This window comes from Callospermophilus lateralis, chromosome 2 (genome assembly GCF_048772815.1).
Source record: "Callospermophilus lateralis isolate mCalLat2 chromosome 2, mCalLat2.hap1, whole genome shotgun sequence".
Classification (NCBI taxonomy): Eukaryota; Metazoa; Chordata; class Mammalia; order Rodentia; family Sciuridae; genus Callospermophilus; species Callospermophilus lateralis.
In genome coordinates, this window is record NC_135306.1 from 73,595,298 (window position 1) to 73,613,955 (window position 18,658).

At 38.8% G+C, this 18,658-nt stretch overlaps 1 pseudogene; it reads right to left on the bottom strand.

Moving 5' to 3' along the window:
- Positions 1-17,663: 17,663 nt before the first annotated feature.
- Positions 17,664-18,198, bottom strand: LOC143390978 (destrin pseudogene; annotated as a pseudogene).
- Between the last annotated feature and the right edge of the window lie 460 nt (positions 18,199-18,658).

Below are 18,658 nucleotides of genomic sequence, written 5' to 3' on the forward strand. Positions count from 1 at the left end.
AGTTCACCCTGGGGCCACATGACACATCATGCTAAAATGTTGAAGGGCATCCTGTTTCTAGATGACTGGAACAGAGCCCAGGCTGTTGCATTCAGTCCCTTCAGGGCTGTTGCATTCCCTGCAGACTCTACAGTTATTCTTGAGAACCACAAGTGAGAAAAGGGAGAGAACTAGATTGGTCTAGGTCCTTCCTGAGAGATGTCCTGCAAAGACTATCATAGTTTCTTAGAAAACTGAATGATAGACCAGGTGCAGTGGTGCAAAACTGTAATCCCAGTGACTCAGAAGGCTGAGGCAGGAGGATCACAAGTTCAAGGCCAGTTTGGGCAACCTAGTGAGATCCTCAACAACTTAGTAAGACCCTGCATCAAAATTTAAAAATAAGGACTAAGAATGTAGCTTAGTTGTTAAGCACTCCTGGGTTCAATCCCCAGAATAAACAAGTAAATGAACAAACAAAATACAACAACCAAATCCAAACTTACCATACAACCTAGCAATTGTACTTTTAGACATTCAGTCCCTTGGGCATATAATGGATATCTTATTTAACTGCTTTGAGGATGAGAATCAAGTCTTTTTTATGCCTCCCACAACTTGTTTATAAGTAAGTACTTAATACACCTTCAAGTTTCTTAATTTCAATTTTCTTCTTAATAGTGAGTTTGATAAAAGGTCTTTATTACTAAGATTTTTTTGGAAGCTGCTCAACCTCGGTCATTATTTTTAGTTGCAGGCAACAGAATCTTCTTTAGCTAGTTTAAGCAAAAACTGATCAATATTAGGAAATTAAGACTAAAGAATTTCCTGGAAGACCCAGGAACCAAGCTCAAGTGTCATTCAGGAACAACACAGTTATACCTGTTGGGTTTTTTTGAGGGGGTCGGGGTTCCCAGGGATTGAACTCAGGGATACTCAACCACTGAGCCACATTCCCAGCCCTATTTTATATTTTACTGGAGACAGGGTCTCACTGAGTTGCTTAGCACCTCCCCGTTGCTATGGCTGGCTTTGAACTCACAATCCTCTTGTCTCAGACCCCTGAGCCACTGTATACCTGTTCTTTCTAAGGAAACTTTTTCGTAGCCACCAATGTACCCACTGCCCACTATGCATTAATTACAGTGTTAAGAAACAGACAGTAAAACCTGTCGTGTAATTACCATGGAAGAACCAAATGCTTCCGCATAAGATCCAATTTCCCTATACATTGCTGCCACCTCATTGTCCTCACTTCTTCCAAGTTAGAAAATTAAAGGGAAGTTTATAGATGCAGTTTTTATCTTTCTAATTTCTAAAATAGAAGAAAGTAAGCTAGAAAGTTGAAGGAAGTATGTTCAATGAATTAATCCACAGTAATTGCCAGATTATGTCATTGATTATTGTGTCACTAACTAACACTGTCTTCTGCTTTGGTTGGACATGTCCAGTATAGAAGCGGAAATGCAGTATAGGAGCAAAAAAAACAGATTTGACTTAAGATGTTGCCTGTGGCACACCAAGGTATATGACCTTGAGCAGGTCATTTAACTTACTTGGACTCACTGTCTTCATCTATGAAAAGAAACAATGGGATTGAGGCCCTGGGTTTGATCCTCAGCACCTCATAAAAATAAATAAATAAAATATTGTGTCCAGTTACAACTAAAAAATAAATATTAAAAAAAAAAGATCCTTCTGGCTCTGATAGTCTGACTCAAAGACAATTTTACAGATAATATCCTTTGTTTTCAGCAATCTTTTTCTTCAGAACATGCTCTGATAACAATATTTATATCTGCAGTTTTCTGGATTTAGTTGCTTCTCTTTTGCTCTGAATTTATCTATTATTTCCTAAATTGCCTTGGAATCCAGTATAGATTTGCTGCAGCTGTTTCCAAAGCTGATCTTTCCAACAGGTGTACAACTGATGAACATGATGAACAGGAAAGAAAGAAACTCTGCTCTAGTGTCTGAACAGGGAACCTCAACTTGTTCTTCCACTTTAGGTTAAGCAATTCACAGAAATACCCTTTAGTCTTTCCCGTCACACCAGCACAGTTACTGCCTCAGTCTTCTCAAAGGTGTTTCATAATAGTAAATGTTTGTAAATAAAAGCTTTGAAGTCTGTAGGTCAACTCAGCTATTAGTCCTAAGTATATTTTTATTAGCCTCACATTCCCCAGGTAGATACCTCATGGAATTTTGTAAGTATATATTTTGTTGATTACCTTTGTTGATTACCTTTTAACAGACTGCTTTGTCTGCTTCAACTCTAAGTTCTTTGAGGGTGGGAAGCCCACCTACTTTGTTCATGCCCATATCTCGTGCATCTTGTGCAGTGTCTGACATGTGAAGATTTTCTATAATTTCTATGGAATGAATAAATGAATTATAAGTGCCAGGTATGGCACTGAGCACTGTGGTACATCATTGCGTAAAACTTAATATTCACAATAGTATCATCTTTTTTTTTTTGTACCAGGGATTACACAGGGGCACTTAACCACTGAGCCATATCCTCGGCCCCTTTTATCTTTTGAGACAGGGCCTCGCTAATTTGCTTAGGCCCTTGCTAAATTGCTGAGGCTATCTACGAATTTGTGATCCTCCCACCTCACCTCCTAAGCCTCTGGGATTACAGTCATATGCCACTGAGCCTGAGTCATCATTCTTTAAAAAAAAAAAAAAAAAAACAGATGAGAACACTGTAATATAGAGACTTTATATGACTCTATAAAGTCACATAGCTATTGTTATGATTTGGATATGAAATGCCCCTCAAAGGCCCATGTGGTGAAAGCCTGGTTCCCAATGCATCAATGTTTGGAAGTGGAACTTTTGGGAAATGATTGGATCACAAAAAGTCTGATTTTTATCAGTGGATGAATCCAATGATGGTTTGGATTAATCCACTGGTGGGTTATAATTGAATGGAGGTGGTAGAAACTGTAAAAGGTGTGGCCTAGTTGGAGGAAGTATGTCACTGGAGACAAGCCCTGGAATAGTATATCTTGTCCTTAGCAGCTCTACTCCACCACATGCTCCCTACCATGATGTAAGTTTACAAAATAAATCATAGGTTACCTACTGCTAGATATTTCTTTCCAGGGGCACTAAAGGAGTCACTACAAGGATGTTTTTCCAACTGATAAGCTCTAAATCTTTTTGTTGTTTTGTCTGTTGGTGGACATTCCACACTTCCCCACCTGGAAATCTAGGCTGAGATACCCAGTACTTATGCCCATGCATGCTCAAGGAAATAGCCAAGCAAATGTCCTCAGATAAAACATTTGGGGAAGAGTTGGGTATTTATTACTTCTCAAAAGAGCATCAAAGCCATAATCATGGGAAATATATCAGTTTGATTGAACTTCCTTACAGTTAATTTACAGATTATTTTTAAATAATTACGTCTGGGCTAAAGATGGGTAAAACATAGTATTTTTAGAGCAAGAGCCTATAAAAGCAAAATAAAAACAGGACTGGGGATATAACTTAGTGGTAAATCATCCCTGGGGTCAATCCCCAGTAAGGGAAGGGGGGAAATTCCAAAGGTGAACAATGGATGGGGTGGCATTGGGTAGGGGAGTTTAACACTAGAAAGGCCATTGGTAATAAATTTATCTTCAGTTTTTTTTTAACTTTCTTGACATTATTTTAATGAGTAGAAATTTGTGATTGACATAAATGAAAATAGTACGTTGTTGAAGTGTATACACAAAATATATATATATACACACTCCTTCATATATCCTAAATTTCTATATATTTTATTTATTTATTTATTTATTTATTTACTTACTTACTTACATGAGCCCCCTTTATTTTCTTTTTGGTACTGGGGATTGAACCCAAAAACACTTTATCACTGAGCTACATCCCCAGCCCTTTTAGTTTTGAGACAGGGTCTCACTAAGTTGCATAGGGCCCCAGTAAGTTGTTGAGGCTGGCTTTGAACCTGCCATCCTCCTGTATCAGCCTTCCTAGTCAGGTTTGTCTTCATGTTTAGGAAAGGAAGGAAGGAAAGAAGGAAGAAGAGGGAGAGAGGGAGGAAGGGAGGAAAGGAGGGAAAGGAAAAGGAAAGGAAACAAAGTGAGAACAGAAATCCTCTTTAAGAAATGAATTATCTTACTTGGTGTGATGGTGCACACCTGTAATCTCTGTGACTAAGCAACTTAGGCAGGAGGATCACAAGTTTGAGGTCAGCCTCAGCAACCCAGTGAGGTCCTAAGCAACTTAGTGAGAACCTGTCTCAAAATAAAAAGTTAAAAAAAGAGCTGGAGATGTAGCTCAGTGCTAAAGTGTCCCACAGTTCAATTCCCAGTACCAAAAAAAGAAAAGAAAGAAATGAATCCTCTCTGATTTAATATATATTCACATACATATTCATACTACAAGTGTTACTAAATAAATATGCATGTACACAATTAATGTTTGGCCTCAGATTACTTGATTGTATTCTATGCTCTCTGCCAGTGAAATCCTAGTGTGTACTTTACTTGCTAATCAATAGGCTTACTTAAAAATTATTTGTGACAGTGGTTTGCCTAGGCCAAAAATTAGGCCTATTACAACCCTTCTTAATTTATCTGCCAGTCTTCACACTTCCCTTCAGTGACATAGGACATGTGAGTGATTTCAAATGATTCTTTTTTTTAATAAATAGTTTATTTCTCCAACACGAAACGATTCTGTTACTCTCCTGATTCAAATCCCTTAATGGTGTCCCACTGCCTATTAAGATAAAGTGTAATTTCCTTGACATAACATTTCCTTCCCACAGGCCATCTTTTTAATTTTCTCCCATGACTCTGTCCTTATCCCCTCACTTCCATCTTGAAGAATCACTCCTTGCTCTACAAACTCAAAAGCTCTCTTTCCTCTCATACTGAACTTCTCATACTGTTAAAATATCTGGTTCCCCAGTGGAACATGAACTTGTTTAGGTCATGAACTGACCCTGTTCTTAGCACAGCATCTGGCACAGTATTGGCAATTTAGAAACGTAATAGAGATATATAGAGCTAAGGTTGGCAAACTTCTTCAGAGAACCAGATAATATTTTCAGCTTTGCAAGCTAAAGTCTTTCACAGATATTCCACTCTGCTGTTACAGCATGCAAGCAACCACAGGAAACAGATGAAAGAATGGATGTGACTGTGTTTTAATAAAACTTTATTTTTTAAAAAACAAGTCACTGGCTGGATTTGGCCACTGGGACAATTTGCTGACCCTGGTAGAGATAAATGTTGACAATAAACATGCATCCTGCAAATTATTTTCTTCCTTTTCTCCCACATCCCTGTGAGGCCCTTCTAGGCCTCAGGAACCACTTTGAGATCCTTCTTTTTAAATATATCTTTAAGATGATAGTTCTCCAGTGTCTGGGCCTATTGCCACTTTCCCTGATGCTGTAATAGACAGTGGAAATAGAAAGGTACACATCAAAGGGCCATAAACAAGATATTTCTCATATGCCAGAGATCCTGAGAGGTGAAGCTCAGTGCTAGAGCACTTACCTAACAAGTAGGAGGCCCTGTTCGATCCCTAGCATGGAAAAAACAAACAACATACAGAGCTAGCTGTGGTGGCACTTGCCTGTTATCCCAACAATTTAGGATGCTGAAGCAGGAGGATCACAAGTTTGAGGCCAACCTCGGCAAGCTATTGAGGCCCTATGCAGCTTAGCAAGACCCTGTCTCAAGATATAAAGAGGGCTGGGGATGTGTATCAGTGTTAAAGCACCTCTGCGTTCAATCCCCAGTACCAAAAATATATAGATATAGGTATAAATATAGATATCTTCCAGTGTAGGCTTTATTGAGAGGACAGTTTGACTACCATCTTCCTCTTCTTATCTTACTGTTCAATTAGTTCTGAGCCCAGGAGGGAAAGAAGAGAGTATATTAACTGGAGGTTCTTATTTTTTTGTTCTGGGATCCCCATCAATAGGGCTAGCAAGTTCCTAGACATAGTAAAGGACTCCTCTGTGTCTTTCATATGCAAACTGACCAATCCAGAGCCCAAGTCCCCCAATCACCTGCTTTATGGAACTCATACACCAAGTCAGTATTCCCTTATGCTCATCAACACAAGGCCAAACAGACAAACTCAGAAATGTCCTGGCACCTCAGAGACAACTGAAATTATTAAAGCTAACCAGTCTTAAATCTGCCTGCCCTGGCTTTCCTCAGGGAAAGGACTCTGAGAGGGACTCATGCCCATGCTTCCTACTCCCTCTGCCTCCTGGCTGGTCCAGGTGCTTCTTTTTGTGGCTCTGCATGGTGTGGCATGCCCCTCGTCTTGAGAACTGTGAGTCATAAACCATGGTAGTCATCTTCTGATCTGTTAGCCTCACCATACCTGAATGAAAATAAATTCTACACTTTAAGACAGGAAGTTGTCATTGGTCACCTCCAATCATTTCCCCCTTCTTTCCTGAAATATTTGCTTCAAAATCAGGAATATGGAGGCTGGGGAAGTAGCTCAGTTTTAGAGTGCTTGCCCAGATGCTGCAGGCCCTGAGTTTAGTACTCAAAGTATGTGTGTGGTGGGGGGGAAAGGGGGATGGTTCTGGGTGTGGTGGTTCATACCTAAGATCCCAGCAACTCTTGAGGCTGAAGCAGGAGGATCACAAATTTGAGGCCAGCCTTGGTAACTTAATGAAACCCTCTCTAAAAGAAAAAAAAAAAAAGATTGAGGATGTATCTCAGTGATAGAGTACCCTTGATTTCAATTTCCAGTACTGGGGGGTGGGGAGTGGATATCAGGAAGATGGGAAAGAATTACCTAAATAGCTGAGCCCTGATGAGCAACAATTTGCTTTGCACAGCTTTTGCTTATTTTTGAGATTGTTTTGCAGTAGCTGCGGTCGTTGTTCTTGTTGTTGGTGGTAATGGTGTACTTGGGATTGAACACAGAGCTACACCCCCAGTCCTTTTCATCTTATTTTGAGACAGGGTCTCTCTGTTTCCCAGCCTGGACATGAATTTGTTATCTTCTTGCCTTAGCCTCCCAAATAGCTGGGATTATAGGTGTGCACCACATCACCTGGCTAGTTTTGAGATTCTAACCACTGATTTTCCAAAGAAAAGTAACTTATCTGAAAATTTTCAGTTGATCTTCATCTTATGGAGGAAAAGATTCAAGAGAAACTCAATTCATGATGCAAGCTCCCAAGAAGCATGTGGTACACTAGGAAAGCAAAACTAGAAATTCTTATACAGTTGAGATCATGTAATGTTAAACAGCATGGCTTATGCAAAGTGTACTGGGAATTAAAGGAAGGGAAGAACAGTTTGAAAGGGCCATGAGGGCTAGATCTCAGAAAACGAATTTACCTTTGTAGAGACAGAGATGAAAGTACACTTTGTAAATCAGTTCTAATTGTTTGAGACAAAAGGAAAAGAATTTATGTTTTTTTATTATCAGAAAGATCTGACATAGATAGATCCAGAGGCTCAATTTATACCAGGAATCTGTCACTTTCTATTTCTGAATTTACCAGTAATTTTTTTAGGGGGTGGGGTACTGTGAATTGAATCTAGGGGTGCTTTACCACTGAGTTACACCCCAGACCTTTTTTTTTTTTTTACTTTGAGGCAGTATTTCACTAAATTGCTGAGGCTTTCACAAAGTTGCTCAGGATGGCAGGAATTTGCCACCCTCCTGCTTTAGCCTCCTAAATCCCCAGAATTATAGGCATGTACCACCACACTCAGCTTGGTGGCAATATTCTTTTATAAAAATTCCAACACAATTTCTGAGCTGGGTTCTGATTGGAGCAAATTGGGTCATGTGAACCAACTGCTGTAGACAGGGGTTGTGATTTTCTGATTGGCCAGTTTTGAGTCACAGGCCAACCTAGATCTTACTATAGAGTAAGCCATATCCATGCCTGAGTTTATTTGGCTCATGGCTCTGAGGGCATGGAAGTCCAATAGCACGGCACCAGCATTAAACAAAAGCCTTCGTGCTGAGCCAGAAGATAGTGGAGGGAAAATGAGTACAGACAAGGTAGAAAGGGAAGAGGACTGAATACTCCTCCTTTGATAACTAGTCCACTCCCTTAATTCATTTCTGAGGACAGAGCCCTAGTGGCCTCATCACCTCTTAAAGGTTTCATCACTTTTTTTTCCCTCATTTGGTTTTGAGACAGGGTTTCACTATATTGTCCAGGTTGGCCTTGATCTCATAATCCTACTGCCTTCATGTTGGCGATTAAACATGAGTTTTGAAGGGTGCATTCAAACCATAGCAATTTCCCTGCTCAGGGGCCCATACCTATAATACCAGCTACTTGGTAGGCTGAAGGTCACAAGTTCAAGGCCAGCTAGGGCAATTTAGAAAGATCCTGTCTCAAAATTTTAGCAAAGGGCTGGGGATATAGGTCAATTAGAGAGTGCCCCTAAGTTCAATCCCCAGTACTGGAAACAAACTACAGCAATTATCAAAAAGTAGAACTGATTCTAGATAGGAAAACAGACAATCTTTGGCATACTGGGGGAATAACAACATGATCAAGGTGAAAAGGAAGGCAAAGCCAGTCTGATGATAATCCATATGAAGAAATAGGAGAACACATATTTCAGTAATTCAGGTGGTATAATATTATTAGGAACTTTAAAATTCAGACAGAAGAATATAGATGAAGGAGTGGGGCTACAGCTTAATGGTAGAGTGCTTGCCTAGCATGTTTGAGGCCCTGGTTCGATCCTCAGCACCACATACAAGTGAATAAATAGAATAAAGGTATTGGGGAATTTTTTTTTAAAAAAAGAATATAGATGAGTTATTAAGCAATGGAGATTCACTTCAGACTCTAAAACATTACACTGCTTTGATGAACAGAGTATTATAAAACAATAAGATAAAAGCCAGTGGATAAAGTGTTGTTCAGAAGCCCAAATGAGATGATAGTTTGAATAATCCCCAAATGGCAGGATAGATGTTAATGCTAGATGGTAATAATAAAGGGAAAGATTGAGGCTGAAATCCAGATAATATTTTGAAAGGAAAGATATAGTTAAATATAAGAGATGAATAAAGGAAAGAATCAAAAGGAATGCCAAATGTTGTAGCTAGAATTACAAAAGTAATACCATGAAATTCATGAAGACAGCAGTTTCTCCTCCCAATCTCCCCCACCCCCCAAGTTTGCCCTCTTATCCTATTTGACTTCTATTATACCCTAACACACTGGATGAAGACTCCAGGGATTTTAAATACTGAAAGCTATGGTATCCTACCTCCACCACTATATATGATTCCAGAGGAAATTATTAAATGCTCAAATATGCATGAGGAAGTCCAACAGTCATAATTTGTGACTTGATACTTTTTGAACAATTGATATATGGTGTTTTACAATTTTTTCCAATTAGTAATTTACTTGCTGATACTTTAATTCATGCTTAATCTGTGTAATCCAGCACAATTTGGCAATGATATTGTTTTCCACTCATAGGTTGGAAACAGGTATTTTAAGATTGCTCAAATACTGTTTTTACTTAAAGCAGCTTTTAAAATGGTGCTCAGGCACAGATGAATTTTTTTTATTTTAACTTCCAGCCATTAAAAAATAAAAGCACAACTATCTAATCTTAGTAATTAGAACTATTTGATAGAGATGCCAGTTCTATACAAGCAGAAGAGAGAAAAAGACAAGATTAAAAAGAACATAAGTGAAGATATGGGCATAGGACTGACACCAGCCCTCAGGCAAAGAGATTCATCTTTACTTTCCAGCTTCTCTTCTCTGCATACTAGATCAGAATGGATTCTTTTTCATTTTAAGAAAGTGGAGAGATTGAATGCTTTGATTGATAGACTAGAGTGTGAGGATGAGCAAAGAAGTAAAGTCTAAAATGGAAAAAGAAAGCTGAGTACCAGCTCATAATTTCAAAACTGCTGAGTACTGGATTAATGGAACATGCAATTAGAGCAACTGCTAAGCCAACAGTTGTCCTTGAACATCTTATCATTGACTTTCCAATGCTACAGACTTTAAACTTTTTATCCACAGCTTTAAATAATAATACTAGCATTGGTCCCCTATTAATCCTATGCCAGATTACCATGCTAATTGCAAAGCATTTGCAGGAGTTAAAAATTTAATCTCCACAGCAATTTTATAAGGTAAGTTTTTCGCTATTTCTGTTTTGCAGTGACTCAGCCTCAGGACAGATAATATGCCTTAGATCACTCAGCTGGATTTGATTCTGCTCTGTGTGATGGACACCAAAGCTCTGGCTTCCACTATTACATTATAGTCTTTTTTCTCCTAATAAATAGCCACTGAAATTTCTTTTAACAGGGTAATAATGTTTCAATTTGAAATCAGGGTTTTTATTGCTAAAGAAGAAGGGGAAGACGGAAATTGGGAGCTTTCTCTGTCACATCAATAAGTCAGCACAATTTTTTCTCTAGTATTGAAACAGATTAGTTTCCTCCGCTGAGTACCAGATAAAAGTAACTGGTTTGCATTTAGGCACTACATTTTCAAAAGAGTCAAACATCATTTAGCACCAGGGGATGCTCATAGGGTATGTGTATCAGGAAGCTAATGGGAGGGCATGTAAATTCACACTTTACCCCATGATCTCTGGCAAGCACAATTCTGTTTTCTCTCTTTTCTTGCTTCCTTCCCTCTCTTTCCACTAAGTTGATTAGAATTTGATGCAAAGGAACACACTTTTATTTTTCCTTTTTCCAGCCACCTTTTGAAATAATTTCAGACTTCAGGAGAGTTGCAAGAGTAGCACACTTAATTTTCTAGTACTCTTTACCTAGTATCCTTTAATGCCACCATCTTGCATAATTCTAGTGCAATGAATGAAACAGCAAAACTGATACAAACTGATAGCATAGGCTAAAATACAGACTTTGTGACATTTCATCATTTTGTTCCACTAATGACTTTCTGCTGCTTTGGAATCCAACCCAGGATCTAAGATCGCATTTAGCTGTCATGTCTCTTTAGTCATCTCAAGTCTGGGACAATTTCCCAGTCTGAATTTATTTTTTTCTTTGGCAACCTTGACACGTTGGAAGAGTACTATGTTTAATAGAATGTCCATTAATTTGGGTTTATTTGATGTTTTCTCATGGTGAAATCGATGGTGTGCATTTTCAGCCACGCTACAGAAATGGCATGCCTTTCCCAGGGTGTAGACGATAAGGTACATGACGGCGATGTTGTGCTCTTGATCAGGGGAGTGGTGAGAGGTGCTTTACAGTTGGTAAAGATAACTCTGATAGCTATGTGCAGACTGAACAGGAGAGAGGAAGATCATCATTGAAGTCACATGGTAAGAAGAGGCTGTCATAGATGACTAGGTGGGGAATGAACAGGGATAGTCTGAACAAAGGCTGAAAGGACAGAGATGAAAGCCTGAATATGAGATTTCTCAGGTAAAATAAATGGGATTTGGGAGCAGTTTCCACAGTGGTGTGAAAAGAGAGGAAATGAAGATAATTACGAAGGTATTAGATGAAAGGAAAGTGACCACACCTCCAGCAACCAAGAGATCTTTATTGAAGCAGTGTCTGATTGATAGGTAAGGAAGAGAAAAAGAGAAAGAGAAATTGAGAGAGACCAGGGAAAGAGAGAATGGGGGGGGGAGGGAGCGGGGAGCCCGGCAGGAGGGAGTTTTTATAGCCAAAATCTAATGGGGTCTCTGGGTCTGCAAGCTGCCTTGTTGGCGCACAGTGATTAGATCATAAAGTAGTTGCTAAGGGTGTCATCTTCTGCCTCAGGCAGACCGGGTAGGGGTGGATGTGGGTTTCCATTGCACTAGAGGGGTGGGGATGGAGTGTTCAGCCTTGAGTGGGGTTGAGTGTTCAGACTTGAGGCAAAGAAGTGATAAGGAACCAGACTAGTGAGGGTCGAGTGTTCAGCCCACCCTGCAGCTAGTATTTGTTCAGCTTGCTCCACAACTAACATTAGGTAGATGTTTGACTCCATTATTGATTAGTAGTCAAGGTCTTTGTAATTTGGATTCCCTAATAAGATTCAAAAATAATATTCTGGTGTATGGTTGCTATAAGGAGTTGGTTACTGTTGTGAAAAAGATGAAAGAAGAGGGCGAAAAAGATGCTTAGCCAATCACGTACACTTTTTTTTTTTGGTACTGATGATTGAACCCAGGGATACTACCACTAAGCTATACCCAAGTCCTTTTTATTTTGAGGTGGGGTATCTCTGAGTTGCCCAGGCTGAACTCAAATAGCCTCCTCCCTCAGCCTTCCAAGTTGCTGGATTACAAACATACATCACCATGCCCAGCTCTTTCTTTTCTATTTCCTTTATTTGGGGCTGGGGATTGAACGTAGGGCCTTGCACATGCTAGGCAAGTGCTCTAACACTGAACTACATCCTCAACCTCATTCATTTGCTCTTGTTACCAACTTTCTGCTTTGGAAATTTAGCATCTTTGAACAACCTATTAGTGAGGACTAGACAGAAGTACCAGCATCTCATCATCGCCCTTGATTTCTCTGGGTAAAAGGGAACTTTCATATACACTTGGAAAAAAATATTTGTTGAAGAGTGCATGGAAGAAAATATGTCTGAGTTGGAGCGGGGGTGGTCTGGATACAGACTGTGATGCGAGTAGTTGTAAATTGTTTCTTGGCCAAGGAGTTTTTCATGTAAGTCATCTCCCATCTCAACCCAGAACAGTGAAACTGAGATGGAATTCCAAGAGCACAAGCAGTGAAAATCAATCTTTCTTGCTTATTTCTCTTGAGATAAGAGAGAGAGAGAGAGAGAGAGAGAGAGAGAGAGAGAGAAAATCCCTTCAATTTCCTCAATTGTTGGAGAAAACTACTTGAGCTCTCATTGTCCCCAAAAGCTGGTCTTAACTGTCCTCATGAGTCCTGAAAGGAAAGGACATTTAACTGATTTGATGTCAATATAGTATAATTATATGGTAAATTACATTCCAAAATTGCTGCGCCCCTCCCCTGACTCAGGCAAACGCAAGGTCCTACTGAGGTGGATGGCGCAAGGCGTCCATCCTCTGGAGGAGTGCTGTATGTTTCTGAGAATGGGCTGGTTTGTTTTTGTACTCCTTTAATAAGTATAGTTGCAACTTCTCATATTACCTTTAAGTATGAAGGAAAAAACATGACTTTCCCAATTAATGCAACTACTTCTAAAGAATATCTGTTTGCTCTAAAGGCGATGATTCAGCTGTGGAACGTAAATTGTTAATGTTTAATGAGAAACCCCCTGTAGGAAAAAGAGTCAAGGAAGTTTTTGAGAAATTAAATTAAAATCTAGAGAAGAAAAATTAATATTAAGAAGACAGATTAGTCCTTAGTACTGGGCAACTTGTTCTTGTTCCTGTGCACAGTGGTTTGGTGCTCTTACTCTTATTTGATTAAAATTAGTAGCCTCTCTTTTCAAGTTAACCACTTACCATAACCGCAGCGCCGGTTCTAATCAGTAAGTCAAGAAAGAATAGTCAAGGTATAGGCCAATAGTCTGGGACATTTCTAACTATTATTAAAAGCTAACTAAGCAGAAACAGCTCAAAGCAAAACGCGAACTGAAAGTAAAAATGCTTGCTTACGCATAAACCAAGATACATTCTTCTTATCTAATTGTAGCTACATAATATTGTTTCTTTGAATAATGATTCCTGATTTGTAACCACAAAATACTGTGAGCCTGCCAAATTGAAAAGTATATATGATTAACTTCACACGATTGGGATTCAGCACCTTCACTTTTGTGTCTGTGTTGTTTCTCCACTGCCTTTTGCTGACTCCTCGCAGTGTCTCCTGAGACCCCCTGCTGGAGCTGGACTCCAACACAAAATAAAACAGGTTTTTAAGTGGGGCTGTAGATCAGAATCATCTGTAGAGCTTTTAAACAATACAGATGGTCAGGACCCATCTGAAGTGAGTCTGATAAAGTAGATGTGTTATTTGGAATTTCTATGGAAGCAACAATTTGTAGTCGTCTATGTATTGGTTATCCAATGTTGTATAACAAATTACCCAAAGCTTAGCAATTAAAACAGTCATCTTGCTGAGCATGGTGGTGTACACCTAAATCTCAACAACTGCGGGGGTTGAGGGAAGAGTATTGCAAATTTAAGTTCAGCCTCAGAAACTTAGCAAGACTCTGTCTCAAAAATAATATAAAATAAGGGTGGGGGATATGATTCAGTGTAGAGTGGTTCAATCTGCAGTACAAAAAAGCAAGCAAAAAAAAAAAAAAAAAATCCCCACGGTCATCTTGCAGTTTCTCGGGATTAGGATTTGGGGAGTGGCTAAACTGATGATCCTGCCTCCAAGTTCCTCATGAAGGTAAAACCAAGGGAAATCAAGGTGTCACCTGTGCTCCAGTCATCTAGAAGCCTTCACTGGGACCTCCAAGATGACTCAGTCTCCTGGCTGGCAAGCTGGCACTGGTTCCTGACAGGTGGCCTACTATTTTGCCATATGGCTTTTTGCACAGGACAGCTTGAGTGTTCTCAGGATAGTTTGGATGATTTTCTCTAGAGTGAACAGTCCACTAGAACAAAGCAAGAGCTTCTTGATACAATTTTATAGATGGGATTAAGGTGTCCTTGAGGACAGTATTCACAGGTTGGATGATCTACTGTTGGAACGACTGAGGATCCCCTTTTATAGTGTTTTAGGTTGAAGAGAAAATATACTGTTTACCACATCCACTCATTTTTTATAAGGTAAAAAATAATTAAAATGAGTATCCAGGGAAGCTTTGAAGGGAAAAATAATAATTAAAAAAAAAACCCTAAGGGTTATAGGTGACTCACCTCTTGCCACAGTGACAGGCTTAGATCTGTCTAATAACCTTTCAGCGTCTTTAATATTTGCAGAGCCCGTTAGAGTTCTTCAGATGATTTCATAACATGTTATTTGATTTTAAGAACAGTTTTAGGTTTGTAGGATGGAGTCAAGATGGTTGGGATTGAAAAATGGAGCTAATAATAGTGAACACCTACCAGGTGCCAAGCATTTGACTGGATTCTGTATAATAACTCTTTTAATCAAATGCCATAAGGTAGAAATGAATAATTCCAATTTTGTGAGAAGCTTACCTTCTTTGGGCATTGGGAGATTAAATGACATGCACGTGGTCAAGCACGGGGTGGAATGAGAACTTGGGTTTTCTCACAGTACCATGCACTTCCTGCTTGTCTGCTTCACTTTTTGGCATGGCCAACCATTGCTGCTGCTGCTTCTGCACCTTCACATGCTCCATGCTTGACTAATGATGGTTTTTGTTTTTGGTACTGGGGATTGAACCCAGGAGGTGCTTTACCAGCAATTTTTATATTTTGAGACAGGGTCTTGCTAAGTTGCCCAGGCTGGCCTCAAAATTGTGATCCTCCTGCCTCAGCCTCCTGAGTTGCTGGAATTATAGGAGCATGCCACCACATCTGTTGATTTACTCTTTCTCTTCTAACAACATGGGACTCCCCCAAAGACAGAGGACACTTCAAGTTCAGGTCTAGATTTGTTATGGCCTGAGAATGTATTTTTTTTTTTCCTTTTACTTATTTATTTTGGTGCTTCATTGCAAGTCTATTGGAAAGGAGAAAAGAAAACAGAAGAAAGTACATTGGATTGAGGGATCATGTTCACAATTTATTTAGTTTTTAATTTTGTCTTCATGACAGTAGACTTCATTCTGATACAATTATACAGACATGGAATATATCTTTTTCTAATTCATACCCCATTACCTTTCCTTCCTCTTCCCTATCGTTACTCCCCGTTTCCTTTCTTTGAATGATCTTTCTGCTATTTACCCATTGTTATTGTTGTTTTTTAAAAATTAGTTTCTTGTAGGTTTACACCTTGGTGAGATTCATGTAGTATATTCATATATGTATATAGGAAAGTTATGTCGGATCATTCCACTGTCTTTCCTTCTCCCATCCACCTCCCTTCCTTTCATTCTCCTTCTTTCACAGTTTATACTGAAATAAATCAAACGAGTCTGGCTCTAACTCTGACTAGTGGCCTTATATAGCATCTTGCTGCCTCACTTTCCTTTGTTTTCAAGTGAAGTCATAGTTTAGGTTGACCTAATTTTCAGGGATGTGGCAGGAAAAGTGGCATGAAAGATGCAGAGCAGTGTGTGTGTGTGTGTGAGAGAGAGAGAGAGAGAGAGAGAGAGAAATGATTTTCAGGTAGTATACATCATCGCTATTACTAATGCCTCCAGTTTTCTAATCACTTTATATGACTTATACAATTATGCCTGAATTGAGATGGAGTCTAGATTTCTAACTGCAAGATACAAACATTACTTCTATATACTGTTTGTGATTTACTAAAAGAAAGAGTAATGATATGCTAGACCTTATCCAATAAAGATGTCAGTTTCCCCACCCCAGATAGCACCTGTGATATTAGAATAAACCGATCATAGAAAATTCCAAAGTTTGAAGACTTCTATGATTGGTTTTTAGATTTTGAACTATAAGGTCCTTCATAGTATACAAACTGGGTCACAGAATTTGGGATTAGTCTCATAATACTGTATAGCATTATACAGTGACTACTATTTGAACCTTGAAAACTTGGGTTCCAAACCTGCTCTAACATAAGTCAACAATATGACTCTGGACACTTAACCACTCAGTCTCATAATTATATGATTGTTATAAGGATTCAATAGAGTAATGTAGAGTATTGTCAAAATTACTTTACAAAAAGTTAAAAATACAACTCAGCTGGGCGCAGTGACACATACACGCCAGTAATCCCAGTGGCTGAGGAAGCTGAGACAGGAGGATCTTGAGTTGAAAGCCAGCCTCAGCAAAAGGGAGGTACTAGCAACTCAATGAGACCCTGTCTCTAAATAAAATACAAATAGGACTGGGGATGTGGCTCAGTGCTTGAGTGCCCCTGAGTTCAATCCCCAGTACCAAACAACAACAACAACAACAACAACAACAACAACAAAAAACCCAACTCATACAAATATAAAGTAAGCATGTGTCAGAGATTCATTTGACATTTCATGAGGGAACTGGCAACATGAATAGGCTGTTTTGGAGACAACTGAAGACAGTAAAGTATTTGTGGTGGGAAAAAGTGCAAGGAAAAAAGTGCTTGAATAAGATTAATTTGATATAAAACTGGTTAATATATAGAGGAATAAAATTAGCTTTTAATGTTATTCTTTTTTTTACTGTTGTTAATGTATTATTGGTATTACATGTTACAATAAAAAATATATCCCATTATTCTGTTTAGGTGAAGGAAGAATAGAGAATTAAAAATAATTTGGGGCCAAAATGATAATCAGATTATTGCCAATTCTCTAACCAAAAAACCCCAAAGTAACTGCTAAGGTTAACAAACGTACAATAATTCTCTTCACATGGCTTTGTACTGTTTTGTGAAATGCACTATTAAAATTCCTGAGCTTACAAAAATTTTTAAAAGTCAACTCATCAAAACAGGCATTTGGCCAATAAAAATTTAATTTAATTTCATACCAATAAGCCTTTTAGATTCTAAGTTTATTTAAGGATGTGTTTGCACATGTTTGTAGAATATTTTCTCTAAAAGATGATAAAACAATTCCCCCTCAGTGAGACCCTGGCCTAAATATATTCACTTTCCTTATATAGCGAGAGGATAACATTGAATATGGAAGCTTTCAATTTGTGCCACTAAATGATCATCTACACAGGGCATCCTTCAAAAGCTACAATTAAGGATCCACCTAGTTTTTCAGCAATACAAACCCAATTGAGGTCTTCTGGCCCATTTGCTTGACATTCATGTTTTATGCCTTGAAATTTCTTTTTGATTGCATCCTTGAGCTCGCATAGATCATTTTACTTTTCAGAAGCGCTAATTCTGGTGCCCCCCCCCAAAAAAAACCCAAAACAAAAACATCAATTCTTCTTTTCTGGATTCCTTGGTTTTTCAAAGCTTGCATCATACAAAGCATAATGACAATCTTTTTCAGGAAGCATTCCCATAAAATGCTTGAAAAGATTGGTTATGGTAACACCAACATCTCCAACCAAGATCTCTTTGCCTTCTTCAACAATGATGCACTTTTTTGTCTGCAGAGACAAAAAAAATGACAGCCTTCTTTCTTTTTCTGATTTCTTCTGGGGTGGAGCACTTCCAAACTTTCATGTCATGAAAAATGGGACATACTTCATCAGCCACTTGCACACCTGAGGCCATTTTTACCAGGCGGCTGTTGGCTGTTGGAGGGATGCAGGGGAGAAGCCTAAAGGCTCTGAGTCTCACCTTTAATGTTAACTAATGCTATCGTTTTTTTTAATAGAAAAATCATTTGCATCTCTAAAGAGTAAATTCAATTAGCATCACTATCAGCAGTTGTCATCAAGTGAGAGTAATTTTATTCTCAAGGGACATTTGGCAATGTTTGAAGACATTTTTAGTTGTCACAACTGGAGGGGGCACCCAGTGGCATCTATTTATTAGAGAACAGGGATGGTACTAATTATTCTTGAATGTACAGGACAGCCACCCACAGAAGAGTCATCTAGCCCCAAATGTCAGTAGTGCTGAGGTTGAGACACCCTAGCTATCAGTTTCCAGAAGTTAACATCTAGCCTTATAAGATTTAAAATATTCTAATCAAGAGAAAAATACAGAGTCAAACAAAGGTACAGACTCCTAGAGCACTGGATAACAC